Source organism: Cupressus sempervirens, chromosome 10 (assembly GCF_028749045.1).
Source record: "Cupressus sempervirens isolate cs-2001-9-10 chromosome 10, ASM2874904v1, whole genome shotgun sequence".
In the NCBI taxonomy this organism is placed as follows: Eukaryota; Viridiplantae; Streptophyta; class Pinopsida; order Cupressales; family Cupressaceae; genus Cupressus; species Cupressus sempervirens.
This window is the reverse complement of record NC_143127.1, coordinates 775,033,998-775,042,877: the sequence shown is the minus strand read 5'-3', so window position 1 is coordinate 775,042,877 and position 8,880 is coordinate 775,033,998. Positions and strand designations below refer to the sequence as shown.

The 8,880-nt window shown below is 31.9% G+C and overlaps 1 pseudogene; it reads right to left on the bottom strand.

The window, feature by feature from the left end:
- Positions 1 to 2,668: 2,668 nt before the first annotated feature.
- Positions 2,669 to 3,560, bottom strand: LOC149536165 (beta-fructofuranosidase, insoluble isoenzyme CWINV4 pseudogene; annotated as a pseudogene).
- Between the last annotated feature and the right edge of the window lie 5,320 nt (positions 3,561 to 8,880).

Sequence of the window (8,880 nt, the reverse complement as noted above, 5' to 3'; positions counted from 1 at the left end):
TTTCTACCAGGAATTGGTCAAAATTTTGATCAATGCTTGGTCAAAAACTACCAAGCATTTGTCAAAATTTTGACCAATGCTTGGTAGAGAACTTTCGAGCATTGGTTCACATTTTGACCAATGCTTGGTCAAGAAGTTCCTAGGAACTAGTAGAAAGTTTGACCAATGCTTGGTCAAAAACTTCTAGGCATTGGTCAAAATTTCAACCAATGCTTGGTAAGAAACTGCCAAGCATTGGTCAAAAATTCAACCAATGCTTGGTCAAATAAAAATTTGATGCATTCTATAAAATAGCTCACATGCCTTCCCTATGATTTGACATTTTGCATGCATCCTACACTCTCTCATCCTAATGATGGATTACAAAGAGTGATCTAAAAAAATGATGGTAAAAAACACACACAATCAAATCCAAAAATAAACTTGCATTACAAATGGATTGTGGAAATCAAATATTGTTAATTTTGCATGCATGTCTACAAGGATAATCACAACTTAAACATATATATAATAGATTCAAACCCAAAATGAACTTGCATTACAAATGGATTATGGAAATCTGATATTATTAATTTTGAATGCATGTCTACAAGGACAATCACAACTTATATGTTCAAGTTGTGATTGTCCTAGTAGACATGCATTCAAAATTAACAATATCAGATTTCCACAATCCATTTGTAATGCAAGTTCATTTTGGATTTGGTTGTGTGTTTTTTTTAGCATCATCATTTCAGATCACTCTCTATAATCCATCATCAGTCGGATGAGAGAGTGTAGGATGCATGCAAAATGTCAAATCATAGGTAAGGCATGTGAACTATTTTATAGAATGCCTCAAAGAAGCTAAGAATATTGAAATACTTACAAGGGTATGAGGCACTTCATATTTTTTGATCGCACAATATGGTTTAAGAACTCCTCCTCACTGATTAACTTACACCAAAGATTGACAATCTTAATCTTTTTTGTGGGCTCCTATCCCCTATCTGAGTGCTGATGTAGAAGCCAAAGTGGAAAAAATAAGTGAAAGTGTGTTGAATAAAGTTTCTAATCTCAACTTGGTCAACATTGTTTATTTAAGGGCTATGGATTGGGAAATTCTTCAATGACTAGAAATTAGGGGTAGCATTGAATCCTCTTTAACTATTACATGTATAGCCCTAGGAGGAAATAGGTTGTTGGTTGCTTCTTCTGGCCTAGAAGGATATGACCACAATAAAGACTAAGCTCAATCAAATATTTCCAAGTTGACAATAGCTTCTAAAATTTCAATTGATTAGCATATGAATGTAGAAAATATTTTTTTACCAAATTTATGTACTAGTGGAGTCAATCTCAAGAACCAAAAGAAAATTATATATATAATACATTCCATTTGGACACATGACAACAACAAATATTTTGAGTTCATTTGAATGTCCTCAGTTCAATGCAGTAAGCTTAGAAAAATGATTTAATCAAACCAAAGTGAAACCCTTAGATAGGTTGGCATTTGTCTTGTGTTGCAACAAGTTTAAACCAAAAAATATATGATGTCCCATCATTCCCTTGAATCTTTGGAGACAAATCTATGAACAAAAGCAAGCTTCGTAGATGCCTTCATGAATCTTAATTGCTTAAAAATGCAATAGTGTTAAAGCTCTATTATTTTCTTCCATATTTCTCTTTCTTGGTTGAAAATATTTGTACTTCAAGTGCATATATGTTTAAAAAGAATTAATCAGTGACTAAGGTAGAAAAATATGTAAATGTATCCACTATGGGCCCCTCTTTGTTTGAAATTATTTGTCATCATAAAAACTAAACATAATAGGAACAACAGTAAACACACAAATCCTCGTTGTTTTTCTATTTCATGTCAATTATAGACAAAAAAGCCACTAGTCTATTCCCTGTGTTTTAACCAAGCACAAAGAAAAATCCATCATCCATACAGAATACATAAGATTGTTTACAAATTCTAAAACTTATAATATAATTCAATTCGAATTATAACTACCAATTTCATAATTTAAGACAACTTTCAATACCATATTAGTTTTCAAAATATCAACACATTGTTAATGAGTAAGTATTTAAGCACTAACCTAAATTTTTTATTTCACTAGTTACTGTTGTCTTTTCCTTTTTATTAGTAGTAATTTTAGGTTTTGTAGATAACTCCAACAAAGTCCTCTTCTTTCTAGTAGTCTCAACCTTTCATCAAGGTCTTAAATGAGCTATAAGCTAGAATAAAAAAATAGAATAATACCTTCCCAAATGGAAACCTTCCAATCCATCATCATACCATGGGTGTCTTTTGATTTGTGCCCTTGTCACTTTCATATTTAGAAATTCTTCTGAATCACTGTCACTTCTTCTTGCAAAACAATCCAATATTGGGTCACTTATGAAAACCTTTTATAGTCCAAAAAAGTAAAATCTCTACAAGATATTAATGTGAAAATAGTATAATATTAGGAATAGTATTCATTTTTGCATTACTACAATCTTTCATCAATTTTAAATAAAAATGAAACAACACAAAAAAAAATAGAGAATCAACCAAATGATAACTAAACAAATTTACATGTGTATAGTATATTCCAACCAAAAACCAATGAATAGCTAAAAGACTAAAAGTCATCAAAACTCATTCAATACAATTAGTTTCTAGGTAGTAAGACTACATAAATATATAGAAGTGAAAATTTGGGTCAAACCTTACTTGAACACCAGACCACCCCTTTGCAATATCATCCTGAATGCTATCCGACTCATTGATCCATCCCCACAAGACCCTTCTATTCTTATGACTATCAAAAAATGTTTTGGATGCATATAATTTTTCATAATCATATCTTAGTCCATATTTATTTTCAGCACTTGTATTGTCTATAACATACCTATCAATGTTTATGAAGTAAGTCCCAATTGTATAATACTCAAATCTTGATTCATTGAGGGATGCCATCAAGACATGTTTGATCTTAGGCCTAGTAACAAAATTATCAAGACCATGTTTTCCCAATGGAGAAATAGGATAAAAATCAAGACACTCCCACATTCTTCTCTTCTTAGAGGAATGGAGAGGGTGCTTCTTTTTGGTCTAGTGAACAAAATCTTTGGTTGTTAAAGAAGAGCCTTTCCATTAAGATGTTGATCTTCCTTCTTTCTCACAACAGTTCTCCACCTTCCATCTTTTCCAAGCCATCTAGTGGTTGAAAGAGCTCCCATTGAGTCCTTTCTCTAGAATAAATGATCAGATTTTCAAGGATCTTCACCCATTCTTTTAAGTAGAGATCAAATGGATCTTTAGGAACAACAATGTTTTGAACCTTTCTAGAGGAGTTGTCCCATCCTGTGTAAAGAATCAATGGCTTTTCTCTAGACCAAAGCATAGCAAAGCCAGACCAACAAACTTTTATGTCATACCATTCACTTGGAATGATTGTGAAGTATAATGGCTTCCAATTAATCAAATCCTTCGACACACCATCCCCCCACACAATGTTGCCCCACATTGCCCCCTGAGGATTGTATTGGTAAAACAAATGGTACAAACCATTGTAGAACATGGGGCTTTTAAAATATATTGGATGATATATTCATTCTCTTTTCAATTTTAGGTGAGCCATTTACACAAATCAAAACTTCAAAATGGAATTACCAAACCAATGAAGATGAAAAAATAAGCTCACTATTTGGATCTATTCGTAATTTACAATCCAATGATAGACATTGATCAAACAGAGAAAAATATTAAATTAAAATGCCCAAAACACCAATATATAAAAATTGAACTTCAGAGTTATTTAGCTCATTTGCAAAAGAATTTGAGGAACTAAAAGAAAAGTAGAAGATTTCTAACCATTTTAACCAACCAAAAAACAATGAATAGTTGAAAGGCTAATATATCCATTGTCTTCATGTTGCAAGATAAATTTCCAACTTTTCATACTCTCATATGTTTGTGGGAAATCTTAACCCTATATCAAGATAATGGACCATTTTATAGATTTTAATCCAATTGCATCTAGGTAGCTCTTTTATTCCTCTATCTTTTATCAATCCTCTTACCTTTTAAAAATTACTAGACCTCCCATTTTTGCACAAAGACATAATGTACTCCATTATTTGGATATAGGATTAAGATAGGGATGATGATGGAAAAGGTTATAGAGTCACACTTTGTACCTTACAGTTGTACTTTTTATAGAAGCTCCAACTCCCTTTTTAAAAAAACCACTATGTGCATATCCTACAATGATTGTAATCTATGTGACCATGTTAGGTTGACACATTTTGTCAAACATGTTATGCACTTTCTATATGTTACCACATTTCACATACATGTCTATTATCATATTCCCAACTCCAACATTTGATGAAAATCTATATTCAATTATGATTTCATGGATGTCCATGCCCTTTTTCAAAGCTCCCATTTTAGTACAAACTAGAGGGATGCTAATGAGGTTTAACTAATTGAGTTAGATATTAGTTTATTGTACTTGTTCAAAAAGCTCCATAGATTTTTCAATAATTCCATATTGTGTAGATCTAGATATTGTTGCATTCCATGAGACCACTTTTGGTTGAGGCCATTCTTTGAAAATTCTTAATACCTTAGTGAGATCACCATTTTGTGCATGCCCTACAATCTTTGCATTCCTAGAGACCATGTCACACAGAGGCATTCTATCAAACAATGTACATGCCTTCCCTATACTTCCATATTTTGCATACATGTCAATTAGGGAATTCCCAAAAATTATATTAGAAAAAATTCCATTTTTTATTATGTTTAGATTGATATTCATGCCTTTTTCAAATCTTCAATTTTATCACAAGTTGAGAGGATGATAGAGAAAGTGAACTAATTAGGTTTGTTACCAATTTGTTGCATTTGACTAAAAGCATCCAAGACTTTTTCCACAACCCCATTTTGAGGACATCAAACAATGATTGCATTTCATGATCCAACATTTAGTTGAGGTATATCTCTAAAAATAAGTAAAGCATCACCAAAACTATGATTTTCTGCATATCCCACAATCATTACATTCAATGGAACCACTTCTCATTTAGGCTTTCTATCAAATAGTTTGTGTGCCTTCTACAACCTTCTACATTTTTCATACATATCCACCAAGGCACTCTCGATTATAACATTTGGAAAAAGTTCCCTTTTAATTGGGGTCTGATGGATATAAATGTTTTCAACCCTCCCCCAAAATCAGCTTTTTTTGATAGAAGAGTGCTTATATTTGCAGAAAATCCTATTAGAAATTTTGCTTTCTTTATGACTTATTTTAATGCATCACCTTTTTGCTCCGTTAATAACCAAGGAAGGGCACTTGTATTTATGTAGTCTCCATTGCTATTTGATTCAATGAAATCTTTCAGTGCATGATTGGATTCATGAATGTTAGTACAAATTTTGGCAATTTGTTCTCTATCATGCCTTTCATCCAACATTTTCCATAGTGTCTCTATTACATTCTTTCCAATATGCATAGCATCAAAAAAATGCATGATTGGGAGATCCTTGTAGTATGATAACCTACTAAATTGAGTAGGATAACTTTCCACTCCTCTATGAAGTTGGTCGTTGATGCCTTGATGACCTTCATGAGCATCAATTATAGCATTAGTAAATATAAGACAATATCAAAATAAAAATTTTAAACTTTGGATGACAAATTGGACATTACCTCGATGATTTAGTCGATTGTATTCCAACTTCCATAGATGAGGTGTCATTCTTTGTGGCCTTGATTATGTCTCTTCTTTCCCATTGAAAAGATGTTTTTTGACAATTTGATACCTATGATTATTGTGGAGAAAGTGCTTAAACTCATAAAACACCTACTTTCCTAAACTTCTCAAATGACGAGATTTCATCTTTGCACCACAAACTAGACATGTGAATTGTCCCTTTGTTTGAAGACCTAAAAGATCATGTACAATTGGATCATGTATAATTATCATGCACAACTTAAGCATACAATAGTAATGCACAAGCACTATAACATATCAAAAATATGTGACCTTAACAATATAACATACCACAAAAATGAGTTAGGCTAGGGGCATCATGTATTGTCCATACAAGCATTGCACAAAATTAAAATTGTTGGTGTCCTATTGGTCTAGAGATGTTATACATAGTGATGCCATTCTATAACTTCAACTACTTGTCAATTAGGGGCTCAATCTACACATTCATATCTTTAACTCGGTACTTACCTAGTAAATGAATGCACATAAACATTACATAATTATTTTGACCATTTTCATGCACTATAAAATGAAAAAAATACTTGGCACAATCATTGAGAACATTATGCTCTCCCTCTTTATGGACATCCAAGGAGAAATGTTATTGTTAATAACAAAAATAGGCCACACTAAGTAAATAGATCTCATATCTCCATATGGATTGACACCGTTTGCTACCAATGAAAGCTTCAGATTATGAGGTTCTTCTTTAAAGTGTGACCATGTTTCTTCTATCTATTTAAATGCAGAACCATTGGTAGGCATTAGCATAATGTCATCTTGACGTCTATTGCATGCATGGTAATCCATAAATTGTGCCAAGCTAGCACACCTAAATAATCATTGAAGACATGGAATAATGGGAATGTACCAAAGAAACTTGTGAGGCACCTTTTTTGTTATTTGATCTTACCAATATCTACAAATATGACATTCAAGGCATTCTATTGCAAATTCATGTTTTTTATGATATAGAATTTGATCATTGGGACATGCATGTATTGTCTGATACTTCATTCCAATATGATTCATAATGGTAGATAATTCTCAATATGAATGAGGCAAAATGTTTGATGGTGGTAAAAAAAACTCACCTATCAACCTACAACAACAAATATACAATGTTAATACAATGAATAGTAATTGTATGCTAACATTGAAGATGATAAAAATGGCATACCTTAGCATACATGACATTACTATATTGGATAAACCATTCATAACCTTTAAGTTAACCAACAACACTATAGTCAAGAGTAGAGTTGTTTGGGAGCCTTTGTATAAGGGCTCCTATGCCTTCTCAAGTAAAGGTATATCAAGACCATCTTCATCATCATTATCAAATTTTCTAGTACTATCATTGTGAGCCTCTTCATCATGTGCTCCAATACCATCTTCTTCAATCATGTCCTCTAGCATATTATCATCTTCTTCCATTGGAGTGTTATCCTCAACTTGGATATTCATACATCCATGTTACTCTAGTAGGAAATCCACATTCAGCAATGGATGAAAATTATGGCCCCCTTTAATGTGACCATGTTTCCTACAATAACTCTGGGATGTTGTGATTAGAATTCTTTGATCCTTTAATCCCTTACATTTTTTGCAAGGACAATAACATTTATCAAGTTTTCTTTGAAACTGAGACCATAATGCAGCCATTGTCTCATTATTTTTTTATGGGTTCATATTATCAAGCATGGTCTTTCTTCATAGGAAAATATATCTACAAATAAATTAGACATGTTGTAGTTAATATTTATACTTGCACATATGGAAATTGTTGATTAATGTTTCCAAATGTAACTAAAATGATCCTATAATTTCTAGAAGTCCTAGATATTTTCAAAATGTGGAGTTATAGACAAAGTATCTTAATTATTTTCAAAATGCCTCAAAGAGATGTCACAAGGTGAAAGTTACTTAGGTGCTATTAGCAGTATGCCTTGACTAATCTTGATAGCAATGACTAATGTGACTAATGCATCAACTAATAAAGATGACTAAAAGATCAAAAAATATTAATGTATAGCAATGCTTTTCTCAAGGAAATATATGCTCTTTAGTAAGATATAAAAGGAAATATGAATTAGATGTGATCTATGTGTGCTCTAGGCAGATGGACATTACATTTTGAAAATCATTCAATTGAGGCATCATATTTTCATCAATTTATTAAGAGGTTTGTATAGTTTGAGGCTAGAGTAAGAGACAGTTATCATTATCCTAAGGACTAAAAACTAAGTGTAATTGGACATATCATTGTCTATGGTTTTACCAATTTCTCATAAAAATAAATAGATTCTTGAAAGATGGGTTCTTGAAATAGGTTACTATTTCAAGAACCCATCTCATTTCAAGAACACATCTCTTAAGAATCTATTCATTCTTTCCATTTCAAGAGTCCCTTCATTCTTTCAATTTCAAGAATCCATTCATTTTTTTCATTTCAAGAACTCATCACTCAAGAATCCATTCATTTTCATGGAAAATAGCTTTTTGAGAGTACTACTCATGAAACATAGGTTTTTGAATTTTTGAATTTTGATTTGAAGGACAACACAGTTGAACCCTAAAAACAACATCCCAATAATGGAAGTTTTTAGTTACTTGAATGGAAGCTCATAATTTCTTTATATAAGAAACTAATGGAGTGTTCCTTTCAACTTTGTATATTTAAGAATATAATTGGAGTATTTCTTTTCACTTTGTAGCAATCAATATGTAGCACCTCAAAATTATTTATCCATCCTAGGAGTGCAAGCATATTTTGACCTATCTAGTCCATCACAGGTCTAAACTTTGGCTCAAGCTGGCAAACTATCTTTGTTGTTAACTTATTCAAACTAGAATTTGGGTGGCGTTGGACCCACATCAAATTCAAACCAGAATAGAAATGGCTATGGCTCATCAAACAACATTTACCATAGTATATTCTATAAGTGATTTCAACATTTTAATTTTGTTTATGTCAATGATAATTGATTGGTAGATTTAATTTCATTATAAGATAATTATTGCAATCCCTGATTAATTTCATTATAAGATAATTACTACAATACCTAAACTTAGAATATTTGAGTTTGCAATTGAACTATGTAATGGATGCTA